Here is a 15,804-nt window from a genome sequence, read left to right as displayed (position 1 = left end):
TCAATGTTTTTCTTTCCAAATGTGTGAGTTTCTAATTTAATCTCTGTCGTTTCTCATGATTTCCACAGGCTGGTCTTATCTAACTTTCTCCACTTCTCGAACTGCCCTTTCTGTTCCTCTCAGATGTGGCAGGCAGCTTGCTACACCTCTTCCTCCCAGTTTTCCGGGGACAGGACTCCATTGCTTCCTGACACTTGACACTGCAGAGAAGTCTGAGGTCAGAAAGATTTTTATTTCTTTTAGAATTCTTATTTTTAAAAAATAAGAAAATCTCATTTTCTTCTTATTTCTTTTCCTGTGTAGATGTCTATGGGCATTTTCATTTTCCCTGAGATTCCAAAACATCGACTAAGTCTAGAATGACAACTGCAGCGGTGGCCACCATCCTCTCTGTGGTCCTCCTGGGGGGCACTGAGCTGACTGCAGCCTCTTTTCTCACAGAGAAGATGTGTCCAAGGTTCCCAGCAGCTCTCGGAGAGAACTGGCCCTGGGAGGGGCGCATATTTGCCCTCCCTGGTGGAAGTGGTGGCCTTTCCTCATTCATTTTAGCTGAGGCTCCAGAGACCCTGGCAATCAGTGGATTTGAACCTGTCTTTGGCGCAGCAAAGTTTTTGATTTTGTGGATTTCAACACCGCTTCTACATCTGCCTTTTTATTTTAACCTTCCAAGTTACTTTTAAATGGGGCTTTGGACTCCTAGGTTAGTGATTTATGTCTATTATCCTTTCCCTCAGTTTCCCTGTTTTTGTTTTATTACCTCAAGGAAATCTAGCATTAAAATAGCATCATTTAGATGGGGCCAGAGCAGATTCCTGGGCTCACTTAACCATTGTGGCCAGAAACCCTGGCCACAATGACTGTGACACCAGGCCCCATCTGTGCCCTGATGTCTGCTCACCAGTAACAGGTTTTCCTAGAAGCCAGGGAATACCTAAGAATGTCAGGTAGGGCCGCAATGTTTCTTTGAACAACATAGTGCATACCAGGGCTCACTTCTCTGCAGAATGCGTTCCTGGTGCTATTCTTGTCTCTTTCTCCATTTAAAAAATACTGTTATATTTTGGATGCATGCCTGCTGTGTGCCCATTTCTCTCATTTTTAGCTTGTGTCTGGTGATCTGGGGGTGCCTGTCTCTTCCCCTCTGTGGCCACTCTGAGAGTGGCCCTATTTGACCTTCAGAGAGAGGAGTAGATGAGGAAGGTGGACAGGCCAGCGGGACGGTCCACCTATGGCCTGTCTTCTTTTCTAGAATATTAGCTTCATGCAAGCAGGAAGCTTGCCTTTTTTAATCCACTTTCTCCCCAGGCCTCAGAACACAGTGGTATTCAGTAGCGAGTTGGCCAACTGAACGCACGCAGGAACAAGGGCAGTTCCCAAGCTCTTCTCAGAGCCGAGGCTCCAGCCCTGCTGCGCCTCTCCTTGCCCCTCTCTGCCATGCCCCCTGTTCTCTCCACACTGTCTTTGGACTGTAGCGTCTCCTCCCTCCCCTCCAGGAGGGCTTCCTGTTCTGAGATCTTCCTGGCAGCAAGCAGAGTGTGTACCTGGCAGTGGCATGAGTGGAGCCAGCCTTCAGCCTGTTCCTAAGCAGAGAACCCGTCCCCGGAACCCCGGTGCCTTGTCAGGAGCCAGAACACGCTGGGCTTTTGAGGTCTGGGGCCTGAGAGCCAGGGGTGCTTTCAGTCCTCAGGAGGGTTCCTGGAGCCCTCATGAAACCTTGACTGCGCCTCTGTCCTGAACCTCTGGAGGGCAGCATCACTGTCTTACTTTCATGACGTTTGACACTTCAGTGAGTTGCAAATGTGTGCTTTTCACACTGGATGGAATTCTTACAATTTTGGTAAATTGTGCATTCACAGGAAGTACAATTAAAATCCACCTCCTGTGTATCCCCCGTCACCCAGGTGTATGAGAGTAGGTGGCAGAAGTTCAGAGTGTCTCCATCTCAGGTAAAGCACTCTGGAGCCTGGCTCTTCGTGCTCAGATCTCACGCTGCCACTTGTTAGTTGTGTAATCTTGGATAAATAAAAAATCTTTCTGCACCTTCATTTTTCCATAAGCCGCAGCAGGATAAAAATAGCACCTGCTTCATAGGGTTATTGGGAGAAGTACGTGAATTAGTTTATGTGAAGTGCTGAGAACAGCGCGAAGCATAGAGCACCTGCGACGCAACAATTAATGTGGTTCTGACTGTCCTCTCTAGAGAGATGTGGGCCTGCACCTTAGAGACTTGCAGACCTGGACTGCCACTATCAACTAAAGCCACACATACACACATGCAGAAACATACCCATGCACACACACATGCATGCACAGACACACGCATGCACAGACACACAAACTCCTACACACCATGGGCGATTTTCTCCCTCACTTCCAAGGAGGGTAAGCATGAATAGTTGCTCCGACCTTAAGGGTGGGGTTGAGGGCCCAGGTGGAGCAGGCTTGTGGCTTGAAGCATGAGACCCCAGATGGCTATGCATAGTGGGCATTCCCCATGGTGGGCATTCCTGCTGCAGAGCCTGGAGTAAGTGCCCTGCTTGCCCCGTTAGGGTACCCTAGCGGCTTGCGCTGCTCCTAGTGCAGAATGAACAGGCTGAGCAGCTGCAGAGAACACCTCCTCCTCCTGGCTTCGGGCCTTTCCCAGCACGTGCAGGTTTGCTTGGGGTCTGCCTCCAATGCCTTGAGGGTCACTGTTTTGTTTTAGTGGTGATGCCTGCTCTTGCAAGCCCACTTGGGCCTAACTTTGGAAACAATCCTCTGATTGTACTCAGCTTGCAGTGCTCTTTCTCAAACACGACTTCACCTAGGCTTGATCAAATACCAGCTTCACCACTTCCTAACCCTAATCCTCTGCAGGTCCTGGTAGCTTTGTTCATAGAGCAGTTCTTTGGATTGAACCAGAAAATGTATACAAATAATTTCACACCGTGTCTGGCATCTGGTGTATGCTAAATACAAGTTGGTTGCTTCTGGGGATCCTCAATCCAACCCCGGGAAGTCTAGAAATGATTCTCCCTGATTTAAAGGTGTCACAGAGACTCCTCAGAGTAGAGAGGGCTGGAATCTAGGTCCCTAGTTCACTGTTCCCTCCTTTCACAGGATTCCCTTGCTGTTCAGGAACATAATGTCTATATGAATATCGTTGCCAGAATTGTCTCAGGCCATAGATATATCTTCACTTTCCATGTTGAGTCCTTTGGAGGCTGTCGGGGAGCTGCTGTTCTCCTTCAGCGTGGCTACCTGCTCAGGGAGGTCTTGGCTGCCTCAGGGTGGACCAGCTTGCACTGTTTTGTGGGTGCGCAGTCCCTGGAACGCCCTTTCTGTGTGGATGTAAGTGATGCATAAAGATCTAAAATCCCAAATCTTAGGCTTTCTCCAGGATTTCTGCTGCAATCCCAGAACAGCAGCTCTGGAATTGCTCTGAATTAAATACACAATTTATTTTCAGATCTCTTTTATCATGAGGGCTCACATGCAGCTAACGCATTCGTCTGTGTTTGAGGCTGCAGTACGGTACATAGACCCACCGCTGGCAGAACCCATTCCTTCCTGTGGAGGTCACCCACGTATTATTTAAGTGCAATATTTTGGATCACACAAAATAAAAATCTGTACTGTTGTGCTCCTATTAAGCACCCGTTATGTAATCTCTGAGTCACCTGGAGATGGTTTTTAAATATAGTTTGCATGTTTACTATTTGTGAAGCACCCATGCTAAGAGCTTTGCGTGTCTTCTTCCATGTAACACAGCAACCTAAGGAGGCAGGAACTACTGTTATTCCTGTTTAATGCATGGAAAGCTATTGTCCACAGAGTGGGGAAGTGATGCCAGCAAGATCACATAGCTGGCACCCATGGGATTAAGCCAGGGCTCAACTCCACCAGACATAATGACTTTGCTCTCAACTGCCACATTTTATTGCCTTTCTCGATGGTTACTTTGGGTCTTAATTTGCATTTTTCTGATGACTAATTTTGAGTTTTTTTTTATATATTTATCCTCTTCTGTGACCTACAATTTAAAAATGTTTCTCCTTATTGATTTTTATTAGAATATATTAAATAATCATCCCTTATTGGAGTGTTGCAAATACCTTCTCTAGTTCATAGCTTGCTTTTCAGTTTCTTCATGGTATCATTTGATAAACGGAAGCTCTTAATTATGAGGTCATAATCATAATCAATTTTTTAGTGGTTAGCAGTTTTTATGTCTCATTTAAAACATCCTTCCCTACTCCAATCTCATAAATATATGCTCCTAAACATTTTAGGCTTTGGGTTTTTACACTGAACTTTTTAATCTATCAAGAATTGGTTTGTGTGTATGGCACGAGGTAGCGATCTGACATTATAATTTTTTATCTTGGTAATGAACTGTCTCAGTGCCATTTATTGGCTCTTTCACTTGTCTTAGTTGAGTTCCTCAAAAAGCAGAGCCCCAGAAAATGCCTTGGGTGCAGGTTGCTTATCTGAGGGTGACTGCAGGAAATGAGAGTGAGGGTATAAGGACAGCAAGACAGGGAAGGCACATGAATTAAGTTGCTGCCATGGACAGCAGGGGTTAAAGTCCACCAGGACCCACCAAGACATGGACAGGATGTCTTCCAGAATTCTCTACCTGAAAGGTGGAAGGCAGGATGGTTTATCCACCATCTGCTACTGCCTATCCCCAGGGATGATAAGCCCATACCTCTGGGCTGTCTTAGTGCAGACCTAGAGGTGTCTCGTGAAATCAGAAAGGGCCCTGTAGCAGAAAGTAGAAAGACCCCGAGGTGGGACAGCACCAGAGCCAGGGGCAGGAGCCGGCATGGACCTCTGAGGAGAGGGGAGCTGGAAGGCGACGTGGCCCAGGGCGCCAGGCGATCGGCTATGCTCTCCCAGGACCATTGTCTTCATCTTAACGGAGGAAATCCAAGTAGTCCTGCCACAGCCTGGCCCAGAAGCTTTTCTGCCTTGCTGTGTGCCTTGGGAGGTGACCTGGTGGATGACCCAGATGGCTTCCTTGCCTCTGCTCCCTCAGCTCCCGGGGGGCCCTTGGGAGGAGGGCAGAAGGAGAGAGGAGGGAGACAGGGCCTTTATTCCTCCTGCGTCCTCCCTGCAGGACCACCTCGGGCTGGCTGAGTCCCTCCTCTCGAGGCAGCTTCCTCCTTCTGAGCACCTGGAATCACGTGCTCCCTCATCCCTCTGCTGTCACTGTTCCACCAAAATCTTTGCAAATTGTCAGGTTACTGAATCCTCTGATGTCCATGCACCACCTGTTCCTTTGGGGAGTCTGAGTGATAGAAGCAACTCAGTCCATTCACATCCACCAAGACCACTGCGGTCTCCCTGAAATGATGGCGAGCAAAGGAACTCAATTTCTCCATGCCCTCCCCCGGCCCCAGCTCTGTACCTGCTCATTGCTCAAGGCTGTGGAAGGGACAGGGCACAGGTGTGCAGCTCCTGCCCTCGGGAGGCTTCCAGTGTGGTGAGTGAGATGAATGAGAAGGGGAATGAGGCCCTCTGGAAGGACAGCGAGAGTGCTCAGAGTACACTGGAGCTTTGTTCCACACCAGAGTCTTCCTAGGTTCCTCTAGAGACCCTGCCTGGGCCTTCCAGGGCTGCCTCCCACATCTCGCCTTTCCTCTCTTCTCCATCCTGGCTAGAGTTGGGCTTTTCCCTCATTCTCTTTCATGTTGCAGTTCCAGAGGTTTCTGCTGACTGATGTCTCTTTTATAGATGTTCATATGACTGAAAAGCAGGCTTCAGATGCATACATCTCATATTGACAAGAGAATGAGTGAGGACAATGGGAAAATTCATGGTCTTTTAACCAAACATAGGGATTTTGTGATCTTTTTTTTTTTTTTTTTTTTTTGCCTTTTTCTTCTGAATTCTGCAGAAGCTGTTATACTAATAGCTGTGATTTGCATAATTTCTGAGTGCAGCAGAATAAAAAGCCAGGCTTGCAGGCAAACAGTCTGGCTCTGCTGGTGGAGGGCAGGGCCTTGTATTAGGGGAGAGACAAATCAACATACAGCCCCTGGGTGCTTGCCAGGGTGAGGGGACATGGCTGGGATGGGTGCGGTGAGTCAGAAGGTGGCTTGCAAGCCCTCCCCTGTGACAGTGTCTAACTCAGGGACTGACACACAGGGAGGGGGCTGGGGGAGGGGCAGTCCTCAGCCTGTCCTGGACTCCAGGCCCAGGTCAACCCCTCCACAGTAGCTGGTGCTCCGTGTGGAGCTGCACAGACATTGGCTGTCCTGGGTGAGGGCAAGGGCTGTCTGATTTGGGATCTCCCTGCTGAAGGGGTTCTTTGGAGAAATCGGTCATTGTTAAGTGTAGGCTATACTTCACGCCAGACTCACACAATGGTGAGACTCACATAATTAGCCTTCAATGGGCTAAATGTTGCACAACAAAGGGCATCTGTGTGGTATCGAGGTAAACAAATGGGCTTTAGAGTTAAAAAGAGAAGGGTCCCCATGCACGAGGCTAAGCGAGTGACTTTAGCTTAAGAATAAAAGTAATATGGCAGCGTGCAGTGGCTCACGCATGTAATCCCAGCACTTTGAGAGGCTGAGGCAGGAAGATCATTTGAGGCTAGGAGTTTGAGACCAGCCTGGGCAATGCAGTCAGACCCTATCTCCACACATACACACACAAATTAAAAACCATTAGCTGAGCTTACTGGTGTGTGCTTGTAGTCCCAGCCCCTCAGGACTCTGGGGTAGGAGGATCACTTGAGCCAAGAGTTAGAGGCTGCACTGTGCACTGCACACTGCCTTGTGCCACTGACTCCAACTGGGGCAACAGAGCGGGACCCTGTCTCATAAATAAATAAGTAAATAATAACAGAATGAAGGCCGTGTGCTTCGTGAGGATCTTGTGAACTTGTGAGATCGTACGGTGTGTGTGCTGACTGCATAGTTGCTATTGTTACATTTCATTCTCATGGGCTTCCTTTGCCAAACTTTTACTTCAGAGTTTGTGTTAAGGGATCTGGGTTGGGTTAAATTTATCAGTGTCTTCTGAAGGACAAGAGTCATGGTTACAGGTATTTTCTGACAATTCCAAATTTTATGAATTCCCCACTTAAAAGTCTTGTTCATGCCCCCTGCTGCCTTCCTCTCTTCTGAGGGCTAAAGGCCTCTTGTTGGAGGCAGGCCAGCAATGACAAGTTTGTGAAGGCTACAGCTGCAGAGGCTCATAGGAGGAGCCCAGGGCCTCTCAAGATGCGGTGGCCAGAGAGTTCTGGAGAGTAATTAACAGGACAGCAGATGTGGAGACTTGGGCTGACTGAATGCTGGTGTCAAAGGACACCCTCCCTTTACCCCACTCTGTGCCAGTGTGCCTTTTATTTCTCCCTGGGCTACAACTGTTATCAACGTTCAGATTTTGGAGATAATGGTTTTAATTAAACTACTTTGCTGTTTACTACTCTTTCGGGAATTTGCTAATTAATCTTTATGTAATTGTTTTTGCAATTGGTTGTATAGCAAAAGTTCTTAAATTATAAGTTAAGCCTCTTGCAGAGAATCTAATTTTTAATCAGAATCCCATGTTAGTAAGTGACAGTGGGGATGGGGAATTAACTAATAGAAGTTCCTGCTCCATGGAGGTTGTCTGTCTTCAACCCAGCAAGTTGGCCGTGCTGTGCAGAGCCCTCTCCCTGCATCTCCCCATGGTGTCTGCATTTCGATGGTGCTGAAGGAACCGTGGATGTCCACGTATTAGGATAATAATTCTGATGCTTTCTTTGTAGGGGATATGTCTCTAAAAGGGCTGTTCCTCACAGATGTCTGAGGCCACCTTCAATTAAACCCAAGCATCTTCCCCTTCTACTGGAGCCTCTGTGAGTAAAGTCTGTGGAAATCCTATCTGTTGAATTTTGAAGAAGGGTAATGAAGTGTTGAAAGGTGTCTCAGGCTATCCCACAATATTTGATATGGAAGAAGAAGCATTTCTAATGGAAAATGGAAGGAATTGCTCTTCAACTCCTAAAATAAGAATAAGAGACTTCAAGTACATCTGGAGCTTGTTTCCCTACTGTTTTACTATCTTAGCCTGTTTGTGCTGCTATAACAGGATACCAGAGACCAGGTAATTTAGAAAGAAAAAATTTAATTGGCTCACAGTTCTAGAGGCTGGGCAGTCCAAGATCAAGGGGCTGCATCTGGTGGCAGCTTTCTCGCTGCATCACCTGTGGCAGAAGGCAAGAGGGCGAAAGACTGAGAAAGAGCAGGAGATGGAACTCACAGCCCCAGGTCCTTTTATAATGGACATTAATCCATTCATGAGTGTGGAGCCCCCATGACCTAGATACCTCCCATTAAGCCCCACCTCCTGACACTGTTGAGTTGGGGATTATGTTTCTAATACATGATTTGTTGGAAACACGTTCAGACCATCACATCTGCCTAGGCCAGTGTCCATCTCTCTCTGATTCAGGGTTCTGATCCCAAGACTCATGGAAGACACAAACTACAGATTAGACAGGACAGTCTAATCTCCCTCCTGGTATTAGCCCCCAGGAACAGGCATGTAATCTCAGCAATGCTCACCTCTGCCTGAAAGGTAGGACTAGCAGAGAACTCCACCAAGCAGTACAGTGCTCAGGTTAGAAGCATGAAATTCGAAACAAGACTTCCTGGGCTCCAAGCCTGAATCTGCCACTCTTAGTTCTGTGACCTTGGGTGAGTTACCCAACTTCTCTGGGCCTGTTTCTTCCTCTGTAAAATAAGGGTTTGTAAGAGTGCATGTCTTATAGTACTGTTATAATAAGCAAATGGGATGAAACAAGAAAGTCTTAGTACACTGCCTGGCACACAGTCATGCATATTATTATAATCCATTAAGCAATTTTATCCATGTTTTTGTTTTCAACTTCTACCATACCGCATGCTGGGTCTCACAGAGGAATTGCCTAATTTTCTCATAGCTATAATCTTCTCACTACCAAATATTTCTTTCCTATTGTGCTTCTCTATGTTGGGAGATAGTCTGATTTTGCTTCATCTGTGATCTCAAGTATGTTTGGAGGACTGCTGACTTTAAGCACACATTTGCCATAGAAGGATAGTTCAGGGGTGGCAGGTACTAAGTATCTTTTCTTACACCTGTGGAAGAACTCACTCATGCACCACAGCACTCTTGTTCACCAAGTGTGAGTCCAGCCTGAACTCCTTCTCAGTACACTGCCTCAGCATTCGAGAGTCAGAGTCTTAACCCAGGAAACAGAGCCCCAAGCAAAGCAGACATGCTAATGCTTTATTGGGAGGTGCAATCCCAACAACCAAAGTAAGGGACATGGGGAAATAAAGCAGGAAGGAGAGAAAACAAATACAAGGTTATGTGTTACTAGAATGGCCACAGTTTCTCCAGAACTCCAGCTGGTTGCTCAAGTCATGTGGGACATCTCCAGGGAAGACATGTGAAACACTGTGGCTCAGAACAGTCCGTCATAGGGGAGGAAAGTCAGATGATTTATCTGCTGGCTTTTTACCATTCTCTGTCTCCTACTGGTCAAAGTTCATGTTACGGACCATCAATGCCTTGCATGACCAGGTTGTGTTAATTGTGCTAACTGGCCTCCCTGTCCCAGGACAGCCATTGAGGAGGCCAAAGCCTCTGTGAATCCAGTGGAGTTAAGCTAGGGACACAAAAACTTTTCGGTCCCAGCACAGCAAGTGCAGTGGGTGCCATGCAAGCCTGGCAGACTCCCCAGGGGAGGCTGAGCGCACTTGGGTGGCAAAGAGTCAGGCCACAAGCAGTGGTGCATCTACAGGAATTTAGCCAAAGTTCCGGAAGCTGTAATTGTTGAGTAGAGCTGGTGGCTCATAGACTGGCTTTTGTGAAATTGGCATGTGGCACAAAACCAATCTTGGCATCCAATGTTTCATTGAGAAATATCCCAGGAGGCCGGACGTGGTGGCTCACATTGTAATCCCAGCATGTTGGGAGGCCAAGGTGGGAGGATTGCTTTAGGCCAGAAGTTTGAGACCAACCTGGGCAACATAGTGAGACCCTGTCTTGATAAAAATAAAAGAAAATATAAATAAAAAATTTAAAAAAGAGAATAGCCCAAGGGTTTTGTCTTCAAAGTCTGTGTCCCATTTCTTTATTATTTCCATCTCTTTTCCCTAGTTCCTTAACTTTTTGCTAAAGTGCAGGGACCACCCCTGCTTAGGGTATGAGATATTCATTAACCTCTTATCCCAGACCCTAAAGGCCCATGATGGGACCACATGGGAGAGGAACAGGGTGGCTACTGGTTTCAAACTGAGACACCCTGATCTCAGCTTCTGTGTCCTCTCTGCTGTACTATATTCCTCTCTTCATCTCTCACGATCTTCTTCCACCTGTTGAGGTTGTATCTCATATCCAGCATCTCACCTAATGATCTCTGGCCACATTATCTTTTTTCAGCTCCCAGCGAAGACAACACTTTGTGCTGAGATGTGTTTGGAAAACACCTCCACTCCTCTTTGTCTGACAAACTCCTGCTCATCCTGCCAGTCTTAGCTTCAGAAAGACCAGCCCAGACCCCACCATATAAGTCCCTGTTGTCCATCACATCATATCATCTTTCTTCATCTGTAGGAGAATATTTATTGGAACAATTATTGAATTCACATCTGTGTCCTCCACCAAGCTGTATGCCCCCATGAAGGCAGGGAATATGATTATTCTCTGCACCACTGTGTCGCTGGCTCCTGCTTTCTGGTTCGTAATAAATGTCACACACACCCACACACATGCGCACTCACAATAAAAGAATAAGTGAACAAATAGGTGAATACCTGGATCTCTCCAATTTTTGATCCTTTGTCTCCATAAGCCTGGAGGCTGACAAGCTAATAATTCCTACAGCAAGCGCGGGGCTGCTATCATTTTCTCTAACGCTTGTCCTGATGGCCTTTCAGAAAGTAATTGACTTTAATTATGCCCCAAACCGACCCTTTGAGTAGAACTGAAGAATAACTGAAGAGAGAAAAATGATTTGGAATGGTCCTGTTGGGTCCAATTATCAGTAGAGAAAGGGAGTGAGGATGAGGCCTGGATAAACCTGGGCTCCCCGGCATGAACCGCACTGTCTGCTCATTACGTGTTCCCTGCAGCCTGTCTGGGCTTTTGGGAAACTCGTCTGTCTATTATTCATGTCCATTTATCTTCCCTGACAGAAGTGGCAGGAATAGGCTCCGAGTTGTGAAAACATAGTGGGAATTCCAGGCCCACAAGATCAAGAGTCAACAATAGCTGTTATTCCTCTACCAGTGCCAAAATCTACACTTCTCCAGGTTTCGGACAGCAGGTGTTGTTTGAGTAGCCCTGACTCCAGGGCCAGAGGGCAAGGGGGTAGTTGTCAAAGTTCTCTGCCTCTGATCTTATTATAAAGTGTGATCTGGTCAGAGTTCTCTGCCTCTGATCTTATTATAAAGTGTGATCTGCCTACAGAGAATGAGGAAGAGGTTACCATGGACCTCAAGGGACCCAGTGGACAAAATCATGTGTAGAAACTGAATCACCTCCTTGGCTGTTAGATGGCAGAGTCCCTATTGCATAGAGCTGTAATTAGGGCCTGGAGAAGAGGATATACAGGCCTCCTAGTGAGCCAGTTGTCCCTGGCCAGTTGACCCTGGGAACAGAAGTTTATGGGGAGCACAGATTGGTATCCATAAGGGATGGTGCACCTGTCTAAAATTTCAGAACGTTGATGTTTTGTTCACTTTCTATCTACTGGGGTTGCATGCACCCAGCTCGGTTTGTTTTGCAAAGAGCAATCTGTTCTTTTCTCTTAAAACTTCTGGGACCTGTTGGCAAGCTTGCCATATTCTCTCTTCATTCCTCTGTTCAAACAAGCCTCAAGAGTTGACTCAGATACCTTGAGCTCTTTGCTGTGAGCATCAGAAGATCCAGAGAGATCTACTCTCCTTGTTCTTCTTTCAAAACTCACCTTCCTTTTGAACTCAAATAAGGTGGGGGCTGTGTGCATCCCCTTGTATAATTCTCAGAGGTGTCCAGGGTGATTTCTGTTTGTTTGTTTTTTAACACTGGGAACACTGACACCCTTCTTTTTGTCTCCAATTGGGTGGGCTATTGCTTGCTACTTGCACTCCTTAGTTAAGAAAAATCCCTCTACAGCAAACCCTCACGAGAATGTCTTAAACCTCTGGTAAAATCCCTGGAAAGTTTGGAATAGATGAGCAGATATGAGGACTGTACAGAAATATCCTGTCTTCACAGAATCCTTTTCAATCATATCTTCCTTTACATTCACAGGAAATGTTTATAATTTAGGATGAGCAATAAATGGAGCATAATACATCTCTCTGCTTGTGAGAATGAATTTCGTGCCTACTGAGGGTTCTTCGCCCAATAAAATCTTCAATGAAATGAGGGTGAAAAGACTCATAAATGTGTTCTGTGTCCTGCAGGGAGAGGGATGTACATTGTCATTTTTATGCCATGCATAGAAAGCTCCAAGCTCCCCAAGTTACAGGAGATATTATTTTTGCAGAGGCCAATATGGGGAATATCAAATTACTTTGTTTATATTTCCTAAAATAAAAACTTTACCACAGATTTCAAATATGTGCAAAAGTAGAGAGAATAGTATAGTGAACCACCCATGTACTAATCACCCAGCTTCAACAATTACGGATGAATGGCCAATTCAGATTTTTATAATTTGATCTATAAATATTTCAGTATGTATCTATACAAAAGCTTTTTGTACAATTTTACAAAATGTACAATGTACAAATGTACAAATGAACAAATGAGGTACAAATACCTGATTTAAAAAAGTTATACCCACAATACAATTTTTACACCTAAAATATTAATAATTCATTAATAAGATCAAACATGGAGTTGGTGTTCACATTTTCCCAATTGTCATATGGCTGCTCTTAAAATTTTTACACAGTTTGTTTGAACCTGGGGCCAAAACGGACCCACTCATTGTAATTGATGGGTATAACTCTTATGTTTATTTTAATTTACCTTCTCCCTCTGTATTTTTTCCTTCTGGCAGCTTTTTTATTCAATGTTGTTGTTTTTGAAGAATCTAGACCTTTTGTCCTGGAGAGTATCCAACAATCTAAATTTTGTGAATTTTGCCCCACAGAGACATTTCCCATGCTCATCTGTCCCCTACATTTTCTCTATATCCATAAGCCAGTCCAGATGCTCAATCAGGTCCAGGTGTAATATTTTGTGGCAAGACTGCTTTAGAGGTGGTGCTGTCTGAGTTTCATAAGGCCTTATTGTGTGATGTTCACAGTCATCAATGATTACATCATAATCTGTCACCTCACAGAAGGTTACACATGGGGATAGTCTAGTCTCATTGCACCTTCTTCATTTGTCAGCTGGAATATGCTCATAAAAAGAAACTTTCCCTTATCAGTTTTGTGGTTCCACTGAGAAAGTGTGCATATAGGGAAGGCATTACACATGATTTGGTTTTCCCCTTTATTTGCAAGGTTTTTTTAAATTAAAATTTTAATTTCAAGATAATTGTAGATTCACATGAAGTTTTAGAAAATAAATACAGAAAGGTCCTGTGCACCCTTTACCCTGCTTACCCCCCATGGCACCACATTACAAAGCCATAGTACAATACACAACCAGGAAGCTGACATTAGCACAGCCAAGATTCCAAACACGTCCATCACCACAAGGCTCCCTCCTGCTGCCCTTTCATAGCCACACTTTCCTGACACCTGCCCGCCAGTCCCTAATCCCTGGCAACCACCAATCTGTTCTACATTTCTATAATTTTGTCATTTTATGAATGTGCAAAAGGAATTATATAGTCTATGACCTTTAGTGATTGGCTTTTCTCACTTAGCAGAATTACCTGGAGATTCATCCAAGTTACTGCATTTGTCAATAATTCATTTCTTGTTATTGGTGAGTAGAATTTCATGGTATGGATGTATCATCACATGCCAATAATCTGTTCACCCATTGAAGATCATCTGACTGTAGGTTTTTTAATGTGCTTACTTGCCATTTATTATATTACTTAGTAAAGTATCTATTCAAATCCATTGCCCATTAAAAAAAAAAATTAGAGTTTGGCTGGGCACGGTGGCTGACACCTGTAATCCCAGCACTATGGGAGGCACCGGCAGGTGGATCCCCTGAGCACAGGAGTTTGAGACCAGCCTAGGCAACATGGCAAAACCCTGTCTCTACTAAAAGCACAAAAATTAGCCAGGCATGTGGCATGTGCCTGTAGTCCCAGCTACTTAGGAGGCTGAAGAAGGAGAATTGCTTGAACCCAGGAGGCAGAGGTTTCAGTGAGCTGAGATCGTGAGATTGCACCACTGCACTACAGCCTAGGTGATGGAGCAAGACCTCATCTCAAAAAAAAAAAAAAAAAAGAATAAAAAATAAAAAATAAATCAAAGTTAAATCAAAGTTTTTTTTTATTGAGTTTTAAGAGTTCTTCATATATTCTTAAGGCAAGTTCCTTATCAAATGAACGTTTAAAGAATATTTTCTCCTGAACTGGGTCTTTCCTTTTAATTTTCTTCATGGTGTTGAAGGTGGAAAAACTCAAGCTGTTTCTCCTCTGCTGTCATTCCACACAATAATCAACACAGAAGACTTCTGTGACCAAATGTGTGGGAATTTCTCCCCATCAGTGAGCAAGCAATCAAGCCTGCAGCGGACAGGAGCTGGGCCTCCTCCCATTCAATGCTGTTTACCTAGAGACAGTTTAGATCTCACGGGTTAAGAGCTCAGTCACTGAACCTGTGAGGGGACTACTGCACCCTTCAGTCACCAGTCGCAAGTTCGGGCCTTCAGAACTTCTGAATGACTAGCTATATAAATCAGGGCTCACAAAACCCCTTTTTAGGGTTCAATTAATTTGCTAGAAGTGGCTCACAGAACTGAGGGAAACACTTATGTTTATCAGTTTACTATAGATATTGCAAAGAATAAAGAGAAAGAGATGCATAGGGCGAGGTAGTGAGGAAGAGGCGTGGAGCTTCCACTTTCTCCCTGGGCGCACCACCATCCAGCAACCGCCACATGTTCTGCTATCCAGAAGCTTTCCAAACCTTGTTCTTTTGGGTTTTAATGGAAGCCTCATTACATAGACATGATTAATTAAATCATCGGCTACTGGTGATGAACTTAACCCTCAGCATCTCTTGTCTTCCCAATAGTTGTGGGGTGTGGCTAAAAGTCCTGACCCTGGAACCCTACCTTGGACTTTCTGATAACTGCCCGCATTCTGAAGCTACCTAGGGTCCCCCAGCTACCGGTGAACTCATTGGCATACAAAAGACACCATTTTGGAGATTCTAATCTTCAAAAAGAGTTGTATGTCAGAAAACGGGGTTGAAGACCAATATCACAGGTGTCTTTCAAAAAGCAGATTTTTGAAACGTATACATTTTATTTCCTATCAAAAAAAACTTTTCGACTCTAAGGTTGCAAAGATTTTTTTCCCTAGGTTTTCTTTCAGAAGTTTATAGTTTTAGTTTTTAAATTAATGTCTATGATGCATTGAGTTATCTTTTATATAGTGTAAAGGAAAGATTAACTTTAATTTTTTTTCTATATGGATATGTAGTTCTTCTGGCAGCGATTGCTGTTAAGACTGTCTTTTCTCCATTGAATAACCTTAGCATCCTTGTTGAGTACCATTGGATCATTCATATGTGGATCTATTTCTGGATAGTTTATTCTGTTCCATAGATTTATTTGTTTTATCTTTTACACAAATACTATCTTTCTTGATTAATGCAGCTTTATATCAATACATATTATATATGTCTTCAAATCAGATGTCAATCCTCT

At 44.7% G+C, this 15,804-nt stretch overlaps 1 long non-coding RNA gene across 2 annotated transcripts; it reads right to left on the bottom strand.

Moving 5' to 3' along the window:
• Window positions 1-7,710: 7,710 nt before the first annotated feature.
• Window positions 7,711-13,167, bottom strand: LOC116479620 (uncharacterized). 2 transcript variants are annotated; one of them, XR_004251016.2, is made up of 5 exons: window positions 12,988-13,167; window positions 9,341-12,410; window positions 8,544-8,711; window positions 8,116-8,182; window positions 7,711-7,979 (listed from the first exon to the last, which is right to left on the bottom strand). It is a non-coding gene; the product is annotated as an uncharacterized LOC116479620 (long non-coding RNA). The 2 variants fall into 2 exon arrangements; XR_009209088.1 differs by lacking the exons at window positions 7,711-7,979; window positions 8,116-8,182; window positions 8,544-8,711 and having other exon boundaries at window positions 9,236-12,410.
• Between the last annotated feature and the right edge of the window lie 2,637 nt (window positions 13,168-15,804).

This window comes from Hylobates moloch, unplaced genomic scaffold (genome assembly GCF_009828535.3).
Source record: "Hylobates moloch isolate HMO894 unplaced genomic scaffold, HMol_V3 SCAFFOLD_12, whole genome shotgun sequence".
NCBI lineage: Eukaryota > Metazoa > Chordata > Mammalia > Primates > Hylobatidae > Hylobates > Hylobates moloch.
Note: the sequence above shows the minus strand (reverse complement) of the source record. Positions and strands in the feature narration are given on the sequence as shown.